Source organism: Amblyomma maculatum, chromosome 11 (assembly GCF_055883805.1).
Source record: "Amblyomma maculatum isolate TAMU_Amacu chromosome 11, ASM5588380v1, whole genome shotgun sequence".
Classification (NCBI taxonomy): Eukaryota; Metazoa; Arthropoda; class Arachnida; order Ixodida; family Ixodidae; genus Amblyomma; species Amblyomma maculatum.
The window spans coordinates 45,223,102-45,243,048 of NC_139354.1; positions in this window are offsets into that span (position 1 = coordinate 45,223,102).

Below are 19,947 nucleotides of genomic sequence, written 5' to 3' on the forward strand. Positions count from 1 at the left end.
TTCAATCGCTGCTCTGCTAACCATGGGAGTACTTTCTGCAAAAAAAAAAAAAAAAAAAAGAAAAAAAAAAGAAAAGAAAACGCAATACGTACTTCTTTGAAGAACAAACTTTCATGATTGCCGTCCGAGTTTCAATCGCTGCTCTGCGGATAATCAAGTATACCCTAATTATAGCTACCTTGTAAAATGTGGTTTCGATGCTGCCAACCGACATTACGAAAGTTCATGCCCAAATGTGAAGTCATTAGTAAAAGGTACGCAGAGACACAGTAACAGGGTTCATTGGGGAGACGGGGAGACATACGGGAGTCGCTTGCCCTGCGGCCATGTGGCAGCGTATTTATGCTGGCGGTGGTGAGATATGGTAGATATATATGTTTCACTAGTATGCGTGCTATTATTCTGCTTTGGTCAAATATTTACCATCTGTGGACTGAAGTTATGCGGTTGTAACTACGCACATGTGTCGACTTCACACCATATGACCGCAAAATATTTGTGAGTAATTTTTGCAGCTTCAAAACACAAATGTCCAGGCTCCTATTATGGGGCAACAAATTTTCACAATGCAGGAAGCTACAAGATAAGCAGATAAGATAGGATAAACAGGAAGCACGAGCAAAAAAGACTTACTCACTAATACCTTAATTTGCACGTGCCTCTGTTATCTCACGCATACTAAGCATACATTCGTAAGATGTCACACTATGTGAAAGACCGCCCTGCGTATTATTACATATTACGTACGTAGTATTAAAGCCCCGCTTTAGCCAAGCTGTACGACCATACTTGTCTGGAACGAGGTTCCTGGATATCTGGATTCCGACATCATCCTGGCAACGCTTACCAACTCCGTCATGTCACGTGGTCTCGGGATGTCACACAATCCGACAGCCATTAAATGTATACGACCGCGTCACGTGACAACTACCGCCTACCAGAACCATATGCCCCTGCAGATTTTTCGCACACAACGTCGACAACGCCTGCACGACGAATTCCTTAAAGAACGGGCCGTTATCACGCTAAAACGAAGCAGTGAAGTTTTCAATATCTGTTACTATACTCTGTTTCATACATCAGGTGCAACGCAGCGAGAGCTACGCAAATAGTCCGCAAGAAAAAGGAAAAGGAAAGGAGGCGTATCACTACGCGCTCGTTTCGTGGTCGAGTGGTTCCTGCGGAAACGGGCTCTATTCTGAGCATACACGTTTGCAAACACTTGCTTCGCGTGCCTAGACATCTTAGCAGTGCGGATTTTATAGAAAAAATGCGCACCGAAGAACCCTTTTCTCAAAAAGAGATGCGCAGCGCGAAGGGCACAGCCAGCGCCATCTAGTGGCACAGCTGGCAAGGTTGCGGGGCAGCGAAAACGCGACACGAACGAAAACGACATAAAAAACATACAAATTCACCGAATCCGATCCTTTCACCCTAAAAAAAGGTGCTCTTTATGAAGCTGATGGCAAATGTAAGATGTATTAAGCTTGCAGACAAAGCAACTATTATTTCCTTTCGTCAAGAGCAGGCACTATTTTTCATCGCGGATGCGGAGAGCGCGAACAAGAGCTGTAGCTTTGCAGTGTTGTACTTGACGTATGCAACGGAGTATAGCAGGACTTGGGTTGTGTTACAGTTGGTGATACAAGATAATAGGGTGGCTTCGACTCGGAGCTTCCTTTTGGACAAGTCAGAGAAGCACTCAGTGCTGTATTTGTCTTGTGCTGCGTTGTTGCCGCGCCGAGGAACTCCCATTAATCACGAGGTTTATTGTACCAAACAATATTTGGCCCCCTGACTGAACCTCGCTTGCAACCGCAGGCAGGGCAACCCCTCTCTGTCTTTCGGTTCGTCGTCAGCTCGGTGCAGCGACAAGTGGTCCACAACCGCAGTAGAAAAGAGCTGTCCTTAGTTCGTTTGGCTTTGAAAGCACAGTGGTTCGTGTCCTTCCTCTTCGTCGATAGTAAAATGTTGGTAATGGCTGTGGGATTAATAACATTAATAACTAAGTCATATAACATTTATGAAGCAGTTTCACCAAGCAACCAAGACCATCCAAAGCGACAAAACATGAAGCTATACATTGTTGCGCCCAGTCCCAGAAAGGGGGAAAAAACAACTAAAATGTGAAAACTAGCTGCTGCTAACGGAATAGAACAGTTTTCGGGCTACGATTCCATGGGCAACGCCGGCTGTCAGCCTCTAAAGAACGTTCTTCGACAACTTATTCGCGCTCCACCACGACCACACCACGCGCGCTGTTCTGTTTGCAGGTCGTTCTAAGCAGCTGCTACCTATCGCTGTCGAAGCCGTAGCCTAAGTGCCTTCGAAGGTCAAAGTCACGACTCCTTTCTTTCCTCTGCAAACGACGCGTGGTGTGCTCTCTCGCATCGCCAGTGTTAGACAACTATGTCACACACCGCTCGAAAAACCAATAACGAAGAGCCCAGCAGAAAACGAAAAAAAAAAAAAAAAAAAACTTCGTGGTGACACATTTCGGTTAACCGCTCAGGTACGGGGTTGAAGGGCGTTACGCCAGCCGAGTAGAAACCCGCGCCCTCTTGTGCAGGCCGCGGGAAAGAGAGACCGCTTGTGAATGGGTGGCCACAGAAGAGCGGTCAGGGGCGGTGCATTTACTCCGGGTATTAGGGCCTACCCGCATACGTATAGACGCATAACTCGGTTTGCGGGGCTAGAGGAGACGGGTGCGCACTCTTGTGTAAACAAACGAGCAGTACGGCAGCGGGCAATAAAGGCGAGTGTTTGTCGTCAGCTCGTCTGTCACTACCGGGATCGTCGTCTGGTTGCGCAAGCAGACGACGAAAATCTTCGACTCGTTCTCTCTTTCGTCGGTCACCACACCCGTATATACATCAAATCCGCAGCTACCGCTACACGGCATTATGCCGCGACAAAAGATAGTTCGTTATTAAATTAAGATTTATTTGCTGCTTAAGCAAAATGTTAACTGCCATAACAAATTATTAGCTGCAGAATTTTTGCGTGTTAATTATCTTGAAAATTAAAAGGACAATTTTGTTTGCTGTTGCGTTTGGTCGAGGGATAATGCAACCACAGAACACTGTTACCAACGCCCGTTGTTTTTTTAAGTGGTATCCTATTATAGTTATTGTATATATATGTACAGCCACCCAAATCTTTAACAGGCGTGCGTGACGGTCGCATTTTTCGTGCTCCTGCGCCTTAGGGCGGATAAAACTTACCGGAAGGTCTAGATTAAGCAAGAGCTTGGTGAGTCTTTGCTTATACTTAGACTTTTAGCAGTTTAACTCCTCTGTAGAGCTCAGATCCACCGAAAATGAGGCCGTCACGCACGCCTGTTAAAGATGAGGGCGGCTGTACTTGGAAGGGCAAGTCATGGGAAATGATGCCTTCTATGCGTCACGATGGTCGGAAAAAAGGGAAAAGATGGTGGGAAAGGTGGGAAAAAGATTCAGGGCACGAACTCTGCAACTATTGTCTTAAAGGGCAACTCCGGTGGTTTTTTCATCATTTTGTGTTTTTAATTGAATTACATTCCTCGGCACGTCCTGACTCCAACACAAAAAACCGTTTTCCAAAATTCCAATTCGAAGTACTTTTAAAAAAGAAAAACAGCAAATCTAAACCGAAACTGGTTTCACGGCCAGAAACGACGTCACATTTGACGAAATGGTGACGTCACACTCAGTATTAGAAAAACACTCGTACGTGCGTTGGATGGTGAAAATAAAGTATGGAAATTATGCCGCACTGCATAAAATGTCTGAGGTAGTTCAATATAAACCTCACAATTTCATAATCACGCGGGAAGTAGACATTAACGCCTGTATACTGTTTGTGACGTCAGAAACTCAGTGTTGCCCGCAGAAATACTCTCAACTTAAGCCATGAAAACGGCATATTTTAAAGCCGTATTGCGCGTGAACGGATTATCGTACGGCACCCAAATTTTGTAGAATGCGTCAGGACGGAGAGAAGAACCTGTGGTAAAAGTTTCACTACAATATTCGAATGTCGAAAAACCCCCGGAGTTGCCCTTTAAGGTATACAGTTGTACCACGCTGAGACACCGAAGAAAGACATTCTGGAATAGAGATAGACCCTGAGTATGATATCCTACCGAAAACAACCCGGAAAAAAAAAAAAAAAAAAAACGAAATTGAAAAGGCACGCTGTACATAGAGCCAATAACCGATGCTCGCTCGTAGCAAAGGATTACAAGAAAAGGCAAGCGTAGCAGGTGGCCGAAGACGTATAGATGGACTGTGCAGTTGGGTACAGCTTAAGCATGGGATGACGGCCTCACAGATTGCTCTGTGACAAAGAGCAATCGCCCTTTACACATTTCCTTGATATCTAAACAATTAAGAAGATAACACTCAGCCAAAATTATGAGCTCAAGAATTTTCATTCTTCTAGCTTGTTTGATATGGTGAGACATCAGAAACGGACTATGGTTAACGTAGGCATGCAGTACGCCGTGGGAGCAGTTAGGGATAAGGGTAGATGGAGAATATCTCAGTAATCTGCGATTTGCTGATGACATTGCCTTGCTAAGCAACTCGGGGGATGAACTGCAAAGAATGATTGATGACCTAGACAGGAAAAGTAGAAAGGTAGGCTTGAAAATCAAAATGCAGAAGACTAAGGTAATGTTCAACAGCCTCGGGAAGGAACAGCAGTTTACATTAGGCAGCGAAATACTGGAAGTAGTAGGCGAATATGTCTACTTAGGACACGTAGTAACCGCAGATCCGGACCACGAAAAGGAAATAACAAGAAGAATACGACTGGGATGGAGCGCATTTGGCAAGCACTCGCAGATTATGACTAGCAGCTTACCGGTATCGCTCAAGAGAAAAGTATACAACAGTTGCATCTTGCCTGTACTCACCTATGGGGCTGAAACGTGGAGGCTAACCAAGAGAGTTCTACTTAAGTTGAGGACAACCCAGTGGGCTATGGAACGAAAAATGGTAAGGGTAACATTAAGATATAGAAAGCTTGCAGAGTGGGTCAGAGAAATAACTCAAGTTACCGACATTCTAGTAGAAATTAAGAAGAAGAAATGGACATGGGCAGGACATGTAGTGCGAAGAGAGGATAACCGATGGTCGCTGAGGGTAACAAACTGGATTCCAAGGGAAGGAAAGCGTAGCAGGGGGCGGCAGAAAGTTAGGTGGGCGGATGAGATTAAGAAGTTCGCAGGGGTCAAGGGGATGCAGCTAGCAAAGAACCGGGTTAAGTGGAGAAATATGGGAGAGGCCTTCGCCCTGCAGTGGGTATAATCAGGCCGATGATGATGATGAGGATGACAGTACGCCGTGGACCATGGCCCATTGCTATTTAAGGGCTGTTTTATTTTTAAGTTCTACCCACAAGAAGTTTGCGGTGATAGATTATCCGCTACTGCTGTAAGACTTTGACTGTGCGGAAGTGAAGGCGAGCGTAGTAAACTTCTTTAATAACCATTTTTACCATCTATATCAATAACCAAAGCAGCCTTGGACTAAACTCAAAACTCGTTCAGTATGCATGTGATAGTTAAATCCATGATCTTATGAACACGCCATAGTTCTGCTCTAGACGGATGTTTTTCGTGTAATAGAATGGTTTGCTTCGAGCAACACATATTCGAATAGAAAAAAAAAAAATGAACGTTATCGTGCTTCAAGGAACCCCCATAAAAATGTTATCCTGAATGAATCGGTGGTCCTGCATGAACGATGATGATGATGATGACCTGAGACAAAATGGCACATATCCTACTTGCATACATGGCAAAATTACTTTTGAAAAGGAATTAAATTACATTACTAATTACTTCGCTGAAAATCGCAGAAAAGTAATTAAATTGCATTACTCATTACTGCTCGCCAAAAGTAATGAAATTAGATTACAATTACTTCGACTGAGTAATTCAATTACTTTGAAATTACTTTCTAGTTTCCATAAATGCAAAAACTAAGTAAAGTTATTAAACAAAACAACTTGTTCTCCAGAGTATTCTAGTTGACTATAGTTCTGCTCAATTCTGTCACCTTTTGCCAATCCGTTACGCTGGCTTCGGATTGCAGCACGTCGTTCCTGCTTTCGCGCACTCTACTCTGTTGTCTATTGAAGAAGTGATGGCGCACTTTAGTAAAAGTAATTTCGAGAGGAATTAATTACTTTGCTGCGAAATTACTACCAAAAAGTAATTCACTACATTACTAAATTACCAAGCCGAAAAAAGTAATTAATTACATTACAAATTACCGGAAAAAGTATTTAAATTACAGTAATTTCATTACTGTAATTCAATTACTGCCATGTCTGCCTACTTGAAGGATGGAGGGGATGTCAATGTAAACCTTCGTCCCTATTGTCTCTGTGAAATACCGGCCTCTTTTTTGATGAGAACTTGTCACGCTGTCCAGCTTGGACCGGAACGTTCAGCACCAGCTGATTTTCTCAGCCAGAGCGGCTGCAAAATCCAATGGGCTCACTGAATAGAGTGGCCAACCACCAAATTTTATTTCATTTACGAATGTTTTCATCATAATTGTCATGGGCTACTCATATCAAGCCTGTAATTAATAGGTTTTTAACCGTGTCAGCCCAGCTTTACAAATAATGGTTCAGCCCTCGTTCGATTCAACGGTGTAAAATGTGTTTAGAGCTTTAAGGGTTCACTTCGTAATCAGGAAGTCATTAGTCACTGACATCCACCAAGCGCAGCCATGCGGCTTGAGGGGTGTCAATGACTAATTACTCCTTATTACAAACCTGCTCCATCTTGGGGGATTCCCCAAACATTTGAACAATGCATGTGCTCTTCGGTTTGAAGTAACAGTATCATGTATGCGGTTCCTGCAGTGTAGTTAGTGAAGCGTATTTGGGCCGCCCACGTTGCGCATAGCGTACTTTACTAATTCAGCTATTGAAAAAGCATCCTTGTCCGCGCAAAAAAATATTTGTACCGTTCGATTCATTAGACCCAGAGCTGCCTATGCAGCTTGTGTATTTTCACTTAACATCGATCTAGACAAACAGAGCGAAATAGTTCTCTTTCAGCTTTAAAGTTGGAACTTCACTTCTTAGTCGATAATGTTCATTAGCTCGTTCAACTGAAAATACTAAGATAAATAATCCGCTCAGTTGAAGTGAAAAAAAAAAAGGAGGCAAAGGGGTAATCACGTATGTCGATTGAGAACTGATGAAAAAATCACAGTACAGTATCAATGTGATTGTTATGACAGTTCCTCTGTCTACTCTGTCCCATTTCCAAATTTGCAAACCTCTGCCACCCACTGCTAACCAAACCGGAGTTCCGCTTGCTATCATAAGTTCAGCACCGAACCGTTAGATGAAACGCAGCGTTAGTTCTCACGCACCAAAAGAGCGCGCGCGCCCTTAACTCGTCGCGCCATCTACGGAGCAGCTCCGGTAACGTCTGTTTCCGCATGGCGGCCGGGGGCCCACCGTGGTCGATTCGCAGACGACACCACCACAACGACTTGCGCAAGCAGCAGACGACAGCGGAGTCGCTTAACGACCGCCGACGAAACCAAACAAACCGCAACGGTGCCTGCATTAGTGGTTGATCCGCGTTCCCAAGCGCACTGTCTACTTGTGGAGAGACTAGGGGAGGGTTATTGAGAAACCAGCTCTCCCCGCGAGGTGCTCGAGACTCTTACTAACACCACTCTCCCACACAGGGTGGTGAGGACGGAGCCGGCATTGACCCACAATCAGTTATCGTGCTGCTTCCTCACTCGTGAGACGAGTGCTTCGCCAAGCTTCTCACGAGAGGCCTGCTTGTAACGACACGAGCGACGACACGAAGCCGAAGACTGACCGAACGAATGTCGCATTTAAGAACTGAGACCGTTTTGCTGAAGACACGGAGAGAGAGACAGAGAGAGATGCACCCCAAGAGTGTCCGTCTCCGATCGTCTGCTCCGGCGCGACTAATCGGGTAGCGATTATCCTCTAATTACATGCGGGAGAACGGCGATGTACGAAACAATAAACCAACTCGCGAACCGAGGAGTCGTATGAGAAAAGCCCGTTAGCGGCGTGCCCGTTGGCTTTGGAACTCGCAATCAGCGCGTTAGCGGATCGATTCACGGCCAGTCCCGTTAGAAGGCATTGTTCAAACGACTTCGTTTTGTCGTTCGTTTGTTGCACCCTAGAGGGCGCGTTATACGTCGAGGCCTGTTTATTCATATGCCTGACAAGGTAGTGGAGGCTCCCAACATTGTTGCTTCACGGTGTTGATTGCTTTAATATTGAGAAACAAGCTGGTCTGGGATATACGTACGTACGAGGCCCGTGGGAGTCTATGGAAACATTTATTTATGATCTGAATGTTTGTAACTGCATCATAATAGGAGCGCAGTCAGTTTTAGTTTTAGCCGTCATCATCGATGCAGCAATTATCGACGCTTAGTGCGGCCATTAGTGCTAACTGCCCTGGTGTTAAGACAATTCATAGCGTATAGAAGTATCTCGAATGTAAGAAGAACAGAGATTCCCTAGCTCGGTTGTCGCAAACAGGTTATGCACTACACAGCAAGAGCTTTCGGCCGAAATATGAATTACGCGATAAATAATGCATGCGCGACTGAGCGAGTTTTGTATATACGTTGTAACCTTCTGTTGCGAGAGTCGGCAGGCAGCTGAGTTATTTGCCTTGTCAGAGTTGGGAAACGAGGGTGTGAGATGGAGGCCATGGTATTGTGGTGCGCTAGAGAGCCGGAGAGGACGCTCGTTCCCAGCCGTCATGCCGTCCTTCGTATTATTGAACGTCTGCTATTTTGCACAATTGACACGCAGACGGAACAATGTAAGTAAAAATTTTGGAATTAATGAATATTTGGCTGATGCCGTTGCATGATACAAGGTGAGAGCTGCGCGAACGGGACACGGACGGCGATGAGACAAAGACGCACACAACGTGCCGACTTATGGGTTTTTATAACGAAAGCAATACTACACCAGGTTTCGGCCCATCGCGTAGTCTGTGGCCGCAGTCACAAATGACCTTGAACAGCCGCGAAGAAGAAGAAGAAGAAGAAATAGAAATAGAAGAGGAAGAAGAAGAAGAAGAAGACCGCTCGGTCACCCGCGGCTAATGCTTTCGCTCGATATTTGGTTCAGCAGCGTTGAACGATTCTCATTTTATGTGCTTTTGTCTATTTGCCGACCGTGCCTCATTTGAGCCACTCTTTCTTCGCGTCTACAATGAACAAGGTAGCCCGACAAGTTTTGCTAATTTTGTTAATGACGACACGGTTGAAGCACTGTCTGTGCAGTAGCATCATCTCGGAATCGAAGGTTTCTCATCGTCGTTTGCATTAAGGCCATTTTTCCCTCCCCATATCGGTACTGATCAAGACATAAATATTCACACACACACACACACGCACACACGCACACACACACACACACACACACACACGCACACACACACACACACACACACACACACACACACACACACACACACACACACACACACACACACACACACACACACACACACACACACACATTATATATATATATATATATATATATATATATATATATATATATATATATATATATATATATATATATATATATATATATATATATATATATATATATATATATATATATACGTATATATATGACGACGTAGCTCAGTTGGAAGAGTACTGGACGCGATATTCAGAGGTCGTGGGTTCCACTCCCACCATGGGCGCGCTGTTTTTCCTTCCGCTTTTCATTTAATATTCTTTATCCCGATAATCACCATAAGACTAATTCTTGTCAAATACCGACAACCAAACATTAAAAAAAATTCCCCAATGTTTGCCTTAGACTCGTAGACTGTTAGCTCCTTTAAAGTATATATATATATATATATATATATATATATATATATATATATATATATATATATATATATATATATATATATATATATATATATATATATACATATATATATATATATATATATATATATATATATATATATATATATATATATATATATATATATATATATATATATATATATATATATATATTATATTATATTATATATTATATATATATATATCAAAGTAAGGATAAGTGGCATTGGTCAACGATCTCCCTCGGCACTTTTTGAGAGTACGTGCCTTTGACCCATAAAAACAGGCTGAGAACCTCTCTCCGTTTACATTTTTACTTGGTCTCAGTTGTTTAGAGCGTCACTTAATTGTTTAAGGAACTAGATCAAATATAAAAATGCGTATAAGCACGCTATACTTCGTCTCACAAGATATCTGCAGCACTGCGAAAGGCAGAGGGACCCGGTCCAATCAGGATCACGCGCACTACAATATGCAATTGTGCTCCTACGCGCCTCTCCTCTCCTCCCCCCCTCCCTTTTCAAATTTTCGGGGGTACGTGACAGTAGGAGCACAAGTCTCTATTATAGTGCGCAGGGGAGAGAGGCACGTAGGAGCACAATTGCAAGGGCTCCTCTGCCTTTCGCAGTGCTGCAGATATCTTGTGAGACGAAGTATGGTAGAAGTGCGCGTAAGGATTATGGCGTGCTTGAGGTAGATGTCTGCTCTAGAATGTTGGTCCGGTTATGCTCAAACTGAGTAGGAATTTGAGCTTATCACAAGGCGGTAAACAAGAGCATCACGTATACTTGTGTGACGTGAGTTTTACCATGCATGCGTTGTTTTGCCGTCCTTGCTATGGAAGGCAATCGAGACAACCGTCGGACCATATCATTCAACTGAGCTAGGCAGTCTATCTATAGTTCAGTTCTTCTAGGCGGTGTTTATTGCATTTTATTTAAGCAACGCAAAATGAAGCGTTCTGTTGCCGCTTTTTAATTTTTTTTTTCTTCTGATTTCCAGTTTGTATCATAGGGTCTTCATTGTGTTCTGGCTTTAACAGATTTGCGACCTTAAAATGGCAGAAGAGACTAAATGGCTTGCTTGATCGATTTGCGTATTGGCACTGACGCCGTGTGCAGCTGCCAACGTTTCGGAGAAGACACTTGAGTGTGAGTCCAATTGAATATACAATCAATAAATCAATCAATCAATCATTCAATCAATCGATGAAATGCCCAACGTATGGATCAATATATGCAGAAAATGAGTTGACCAATCAAAAATATTGCTGTTTCGTGCAGAACGCCAGCAAGCGCTTCAGCGAATCATAAGGATGACAAGACCTGTCACGCCGTGCCCGTATATTCTTTCTGTGTAGAACTAGAATCTGATTGAAAAATTTTGCACCAGCCTCTTGAAAGTGAATCATTTCCGGCGCACATTTCGAGATCGGATGCCTGCGGAGAGAGGACGAGCCACCACGTGCCACATGGCAACGCCCTACGCATCGGTACCGCGTGTGAAACTAGACCATCGTCTCGGCCCACGTGGTGTCTCTTTAGAGCCGACGGGACGGAGGCCAAGCGCTTCAGAAACTATAGCGTGCTATAGGATCTGGCGCACCCGAATGCGCGAGCCGGTAGGCTGAGGCCTACACGGCGCCGATGCGTTGGACATTAGCACCTGGGGGATTGGGTTCAATTGCACTCGTGCTCGTCGAAGCCGGCTTGTCTTGTGTAGGCAGGAGTCCGATCTCCAAGTGCGCGCCGGAAATGGCTCATCGTCATGGGGCCGGTGCTAAAGTTTTGATCAGATTACACGCTCGTACTTTTGCCGCGCAGCGTGTCAGATCTTGCCCCGGTCCTTGGGCGAGCGGCACACACGCTGCAAAAGCACATCCGGCGTGTTAACACCGAGCGTCGAAATGCAGCGGTGGCCGTGTTTACTCGATCTGACGGACTGCCGGACACGCGCAGCTCGAAACATAAGGCGCAGACCTTTGTGATGCCGCACTAGGCGTGCTTTCTCCTGTTCGCTTTCTTTCTCTCTTACATCCACCCATTCAGTGGCGTGATGCTAGGGTTAGCAAGATGCCCAACCCAAAAAAGAAACGTGCTTCGTTTTATTTCCTGCAAGCGGGTCACAGATAGTGCACCTCTAAATATCAAGAAATGCGGCTTGCGTGCAAATAAAGTTCCCGTGTTGGAACCCGACCGCGGCGGCTGCGTTTCGATGGAGGCGAAACGAAGAGGCGACGTCCGTGTGCTGTGCGTTGTCAGCGCAGGTTAAAGATCCTCAGGTGGTCGAAATTAACCGTAGCCCTTCACTACGACTCCTCTTTCTCTCTATCCACTTTCACTCCCACCTTCCCCTCTGCCCTTACGGCGCGGTTGTGTCCACAGCTACAAGTGTGACAGATACTGCATCTTTTCCTTCCTGTGAACCAATTAAAAAATAAATAAATTTAGCGTTCACACAAAGCAACATTTTATTAATTTTTGATGGTGGGTTTACGGACAGCGTAACGATGATTTGGCTTGGTTTGTGGGGTTTGACGTCCCAAAGCGACTCAGGCTATGAGAGACGCCGTAGTGGAGGGCTCCGAAAATTTCGACCACCTGGGGTTCTTTTACGTGCACTGACATCGCGCAGCACACGGGCGTCTTGCTTTTCGCCTCCATGGAAAAGCGGCCGCCGAGGCCGGGATTCGATCCTACACCATTGGCAACACTTGTCAAGCACCGTAATCACTGCGCCACCCCGACGGGGCCAGGGGCCTTAGGCTGTGACGCATCAAGGAGTTATACCAAAAAATAATAACAGGGAAATTGGGTTGTCCTAAAGATGTGGTGAATAGGTTCACTGCATGAAGAGTCCGTACTGAGGAACAAAAAGGAGGTCGTAGACTTTACAAGAGGTTCAATTCGAGTCTCTGCTGCCTGCCTGTGACAGGCTATATAAGTGCCTCATACGCAGTTCAGAGCTAGCGGCACTAGGGTGATTCCTTGCGAGGCTCATAGTTCGCATGTGCTTCGGCATAGCTGGGAATTCAAGCAGAATATATATGCTCCACTGCTGTAGGACTGCACCGCAGTTGTTACAAATGCGGACTCTTAACTTGTTCCAAACGGAACCGGAAGTCATTTCTAAATGTGGCGTTCAGATCATCGAAGTCTATGATAAAAAGTTTGCAGGTGGCGAGGACATCTGGGTTATAGTCTCATTTTGTTCATATACAATCTAAAATCTCAGAGCGACTGAGGATATGAGGGGCGCACTGGAAATTTCGACCACCAGGTGTTCCTTAATTAACGTGCATTGACATTGCACAGTACGCGAGCACCTTGCTTTTCGTCTCCATCAAAAGCGGACACTGCGGTCGGAATTTCATCGCTTGCATCTTTGAGTTCAGAAGTCGAGCGTCCTAACTACTGAGCCACCGCGGCATAAAGGAAGCGGTAATGATGTGTCGGCAAACTTCGATGATTTTTTTTTTTTCAGAATAATATATTTAGTAATTTGGGACGCGCCTGGTTCATGATGATAATCCGCATGCAGATTTATGTTTCAGACTTTGCGGGCCGCTTCTGCTTTATTGACCACGTGCATGACACTATTCAATGAAGTACTATATATACAGTGACCTGTGAACATATCCAAGTGATCTACGGGGCTAATTCTAGGAAAAACTGGCTGGTGATTGGTTTTCTTCAACAGATGGGGAAGGGTTTGCACTGCAGCATGCTTTGCAGCCCTTGGAAATCGCCCAACGGCCAGAAGCTCGGTACATGTATAGGCCTTTGCAGCAAGGGCATCCTGGGCGTCACCATATTGCTCGATGGGCTGTTGTGTGCGCCTGACATCAACACGGTGGAGGCGGCAGCGGAACCGGTTTGCAACAGTCCGGAGAGGAGGCGTTTCGACATCCTCCTCGCCCGATGCAAAAGTCTATAGGCCTTTGCATCGGGCGAGAGAGTTGTCGGAATCCTCCTCTCTGGACAATGTAAAGCCAGTTTCGCTGCAGCTTCCACAGTGCCTGTGTGGGGTGAGCATGACTGTATACAGTGACAATATGGCAGCGCCCAGGGAGACAAAATGCAGAGGTCTACATCATTCACTATCCATACTATCAACGAGGTGATAGAAAAGTGCTCGGAATACGACCAGTCACTATACATAGCATTCATTCACTACGAGAAAGCATTTGATTCGGTCGAAACCTTAGCGGTCATGCAGGCATTGCGAGATCAGGGTGTAGGTGAGCCATATGTGAAAGTGCTGGAAGATACATATAGTTGCTGCACAGCAACCATAGTTCTGCATAAAGAAAGGGATAAAATTCCAATTAAGAAAGGTGTTAGGCAAGGAGACACGATCTCCCCAACTGCTGTTTACAGCTAGCTTAGAGGGTGCACAAGTATTCAAAGACATGGAATGGGAGCAGTTAGGCATCAGGGTCGATAAAGAATAAGTAATCTGCGATTCGCTGATGACGTTGCCTTGTTAAGTAACTCAGGGGACCAACTGCGGCGAATGATTAATAACCTGGACAGGAGAAGCAGAAAAGGTGGGCCTGAATGTGAATATGCAGAAGACTAGGGTAATATGTTTAACAGCCTGGGAAAGGAACAGCAGTTTAAAATAGGTAGCGAACCTCTGATGGAAGGGTAGGTGATTATGTCTACTTAGGACAGGTAGTATAACCGCAGATCCGCACCACGAAAGGGACAGAACCAGGAGAAAAAGACTGGGATGGAGCGCATTTGGAAGGTACTCACACATTATGACTAGCAGCTAACCTGTATCACCCAAGAGGAAAATGTATAACAGTTGCATCCTACTAGTACTCACCTATGGGACTGAAACATGGAGGTTAACGGAAAGAGTCTAATTTGAGGACAATGCAGAGGGCTGTGGAACGGAGAATGATAGGCGTAACGTTAAGAGATAGGAAGCGTGCAGAGTGGGTCAGAGAAATAACTCGTTACTGACATTCTAGTGGAAATCAAGAAGATGGGCAGGACATGTAGTGCGAAGAGAGGATAAGTAACAAATTCGATTCCAAGGGAAGGAAAACGTGAGGCAGAAATGTATTTTTGCGGATGAGGTTAAGAAGTTCGCAGGGGCCAAGTGGGTGCTGCTAGCGCAAGACCGGGTTAATTGGAGGAAGATGAATGCCTGCAATGGATGTAGTCCGGGTGATGGTGGTGGTGATGATGATGATGATGATGACGATGATGATGATGTCATAAACGGGTATATATAAGAAAGTATTTGGCTTGTTGACGGCTCTTAAAGACACACGAGAAAGCCTTCTGCGAAATTTAGGCAACGTTAAAGATGTCGGTATCCTGGAAATATATGTGTGGTCTAAGTAATGAAGCGGAAGCTCGCAGTGCAGCAACTTGTGGCAGGGTGTCCGAGGGAGGAAAAGTCAAATCCATGGAATTTCTGCGGCTGAGCAACAGTAGGGATGTGCAGGAGTCTAACATTTTGGTCACAGCCGCGGGCTTGCTGAGGGTTACTCTATCATAAATACTGTGCCGTCTGAACAGTCGAATCAGTGCAAGAGATGCCTTGTATGCCAAAAAGCGACTTGCGCATGCCACCTATTGTCGAGAAATTGAAGCATGCAAAAGAAAGGTGCAAGACCCTCTTTCGCCACCACTCGTGTTTACTCTTTTTACTTCCACGATGACCTCGCGATTATGCGCGTCCCGCGCACGGCTTCTTCACAAACAACGGGGAATTACGCAAGGAGACGCGCTACTATACACGCAATCACAGGTAATACCGCATTTTCCGCCTTGTAGTGCACGCTCGTCTTTAATGGTTGTATATTATATGCATAATTGCTGACGGCTAATTAGCACTCCTCCGATTAATTCATTGATCACTGTGTCAGGCACCGGAATGGTAGCCGTCTCATGACCTCGTTACTGGACTTTAAGATACGGACTTGCCTCTCCTTGCTTTCTGAAAAGGCGCTTAGATACTTCTTCTTATGCGAAAGCATTACGTATGTCTTGTTGCCAGGTAAATGTGTCGTCGGGATTCAACAGAAACGACGTCATTCATGAACCTCAGATTGGTCAACCAGGACTGGCACGTTATGACTCCACAGCCAAATTCGAAAAGCCCCATGGCCCACCCTAAACAATTAGTGGTCCTGCTGTGTAAAAACAAAAAAAAAAAAACACGAAACAAAAGCGTTTAAAAGTGGAGCAGCAATCCGATTGGTCCAGAGAAGCAACGATAGTTGTTTTCGTCCCCCCCTTCTAGCAAATAATTATTCTTCCCGTCAACATCGAGGCATAATTAGTTGACCTTTTGAACTCTACAATTAACAGTTCAGAAATGCATACGCGAAGCCGCAAATGATTACCACCGATCTGAGTGTGCCTGGATATATACAGTGGAAGCTATAGGTCCTGTTCAAAGGTGAAGTTTAGTTGCCACCTGAAAGGTTAACCATTATTCAGTGCACGTGGATTCAAACCGCAATCCCGGATTTTGTCATGTTTCTCTGTCCTCAAGCTTCTGCTTGATCTTGCAATAAAACACTTCATAGCACGACTAGGTTTCGAATCCGCCGCTCTACTTCACTGGCATCTGCATCATTGATGTGCAGCATGTAGTCGAACATTCCACGCGATCAAACTGCAAATGTCTCGGGCAGTCATTTGCGTGTCCTTGTTTCTACCGCTTTTGCATTGACCTCCCAAAGTGTGTCAGCGTCTCCAAAATTGTATAACGCGCTACCACTTAGGTGCCCAATCACCGATTTTGCCCCAATTTCGTCGATACTTATACGAAGCCTGCCTGACATTGAAACCAAGCCTCGAACCTAAACCGAATCGAAAACCGACGTTCTAGCGACGTTTTAGGTGTAACAACTCTAAATCATCCTTTTTTTTTTTTTTTTTTTTTTTTTTGAGCATGTGTGTGTGGGTGTGCGACTAAAAGCTGTTCCTAAGATATACAAGATGTATTTAAATAGAAGAGGTGATTAATTACGTTAAAATTTTGATCAGCCTGTTCAACTCTTGCGGTAAATCATGTTATCTTGCAGGTATTGCGCAATAATTTAAGTTTAGAGAACAGTGTATATATATATATATATATATATATATATATATATATATGGTTGATGCAGCAGTTATTTCTTTTCCTGACAGTACGTGCTGATGGAATTATTAGGCGCCTTTTAAACGAGCGCTTACGCTGAGGCGGCTATGTTTGCACAAACGGAATGTACAGTGAGGGATAAAAATTTGCGGGACGGGAGTTCGTGGAAAAATATTTGTTCCTGTGTGACAGGGCAAACATGGTAAATAAAATATTCTGAATCATGAGGGGTCAATATCAGAGGAAAAAAAAGCAAGACGATGAAGAAATAAATACTTTTCCACAAATCCGCGTCCCACAAACTTCTTTTGTCCCTGACTGTACTTCCCAAAATAATGTCTGGTCACTGAAGCCACAAGTTGAAACCAACTAAGTTTGAAGTATCTTTTTTTTTTTTTTTTTTTTTTTTTTTTACCTTCCTCGTAACAAAGCGCACTTATCATAGATAAACACTACAGCGTGGAGCTGTCACATTACATCAGCGCTTTCATCTTTCGAACTCGATATAAATTCATTCGTCTGCAGATCGATCAGGAGGCTGAAAAATTCATGATGGTGTTAAAGATAAGCTGCGTATAACTTCTTTCACATGCAAAGGCTTTATAGCACAGGTAAATGCGCATCCACCTTCGTGATGACAAATGAATCCATTGTATATCAGACGCCCGCTTTGCGGAACGACATCCTAATAGGTTATCGGGACTATAAAGGATTAAGATATGCAAGTTCGCCTAGAACCATTGAATAAGAGTTAACTTCGTTGTTTTTCAAAGGCGGCCGCTTGGGAGACTCGCTCCTGCACGCTTGCATCCAAGTTTTCATTGTTGCATTTATGTCCACTACCTTCTTAATCAGCGGCTGCAACAACGGCCTACTAATTTCGCCGCATTTATTAGTTGCTGTTTTTCGCGGTCAAGTCAACCAGACTTCAAGGTGCTTGTCAGCCAATTTGTTACCAGCTTACATGCTGTCAATTCGCGTGCACCGCGTCATATTTTCAGCAGAGGGCGTTGTTGCTCGGCAAGCAGTCAACTTTTGAGTTCGGAGTTCTATAGACTGCCGGGATGACGAGTGAGCGGGCAATTTGCCGAAAGGGTCGCCAGCTCTGTGGTCAGTCTTGCCGGGAGGCTTCAAATAAATACTTAAACGACAGGAGGAGGTTATCATTCTTCGAGGCTTCCAGTTATCGCACGATTATCGTCCTGAATCCTCGAAGCATGAAACACATTAACGAGTATCGGACACACATATGCTTTGCTTAGTCCGTGGATAATAGAATAAGGACCGTTACGCTTGAGAGAGCCCGCTCCGGGTCAGACAACAGGCACCTATCTCGACCTCGTAAGTTCTTGTTTAGTTGTTTCCTGTCGGCTCTTTTCTGGCGTAAGCCGCGTCTTAATAGAAGCGATTTAGAGACAAGCTTCATGCTCCCATAGGCCCTGTCACGTTTGGTTCGTATGCAAAACACAATACATTCCTATCTACTCTTGTCTACCGCGTACAGCCATACTTGAACTTGTGTTAGCACGGTAGAGATGGATGTCAGGAATTGTCGTCGCGAATGTTCCGCACAGCCACACAGATAAAATATATCTGCGTCGAGATGAGAGCGTTCCTGGTCTGTATATTGGGAAGCAGGTCGTATATTTAGCTACTCAAACACGTGTTGTGCTCGTACACGCACTCCTGGACCTAGGTGGGGTGATAGCAGTGAGGGAGAGGGCCTCACCAGGCACACGGGCACACACGTTCATTTGCGTCATAATTCTAAATTGCCCGTGGCTGCATTGTGGATGTTGTTGCGCGTAATTGCGCGTGTTTCTTTTGTTTTCTTAACCAACGCCATGACGCTAATGCTGTCGAGTCTCGTTCATTGAAGTTGTCCCTTTCTTCACTTTATGTTATACCATATGAACTGATTGCGTTCGAATCCGTGCGAGATCTAGTAGAGGCTTGCTAATTGAAACTTACGCCAGCCATCGGCTGGCAGTCGAATCGTCAACTATACATGCAAGCATGTGTAGGGAGGGATAGGTCACATGATGAGCGTCTATGACATGGGCGTTGATGAAGGAGCACACTTAATCTTAAGTGTCCAAATTCATAATTTCTTGCTTGTAGCATTCCGCTAATTTTTCTGTCACAAAATAACAGGCATGTAGTGGAGCAAAATTGTTGTGCAAGACAAGAACGTCATAACGTTTTCGTGCTGTGGGAACTTGCTCACTTAGGTACGTCGCTTACACCGGTCATGAAATCATCGGGGCTATTCTATCACGCAGTATTCTTATATGCCAGCGACCACCCGAGATACAGAAGCGCCAGGCGACGTTACATAACTGTGGGTCATCCACAATGGGCAGTCAGTGATGGATTCCAACCACTCCACCTTGCGAAGTCGAGAAAAATGTTTTCTCACGGCTGCAGTCTGGCGAGGTCGAAGTCGGCTCCAAGGTCTTGTTTGGTACAACTGATGAAGGAGTGATCAACAACCCCCGACCCCGCAGTACTGATCACATAGTAACCGTCTAGCACAATGCCGCGTTGGAGAACAAAATAAAAACGACAAGACAGCGTCGGCCGCTAAGAATACGCTGAATCCTGAACGTTAGGCGGAGCCCATAAAGAACGACCACAGCCGTTCAAGAACTCCCATGTTTGTGTGAGCATAGCTCTATATGAGAAGAGGGCGATGAGGACAACACAACTACACAGAAAACGGAGAAAAGTAGATAAAGCAGAAAGACCAAACAGAAAAGACGCGCAGCAGAAGACGACCACCCGAGCCGTTGGGCAGTATCACCGCACTGCCGCATCCATCAAAGTCGTTGTCGTCGACCGTCAAAAAGCGTGCGCTTCTCGCCGAAATCGCGAGCCTCCCCTTCGCTTTCACCCCTTCCCTCCTCGCCCTTTTACTGGGCGTGATTTATTGGCACGAGGATTT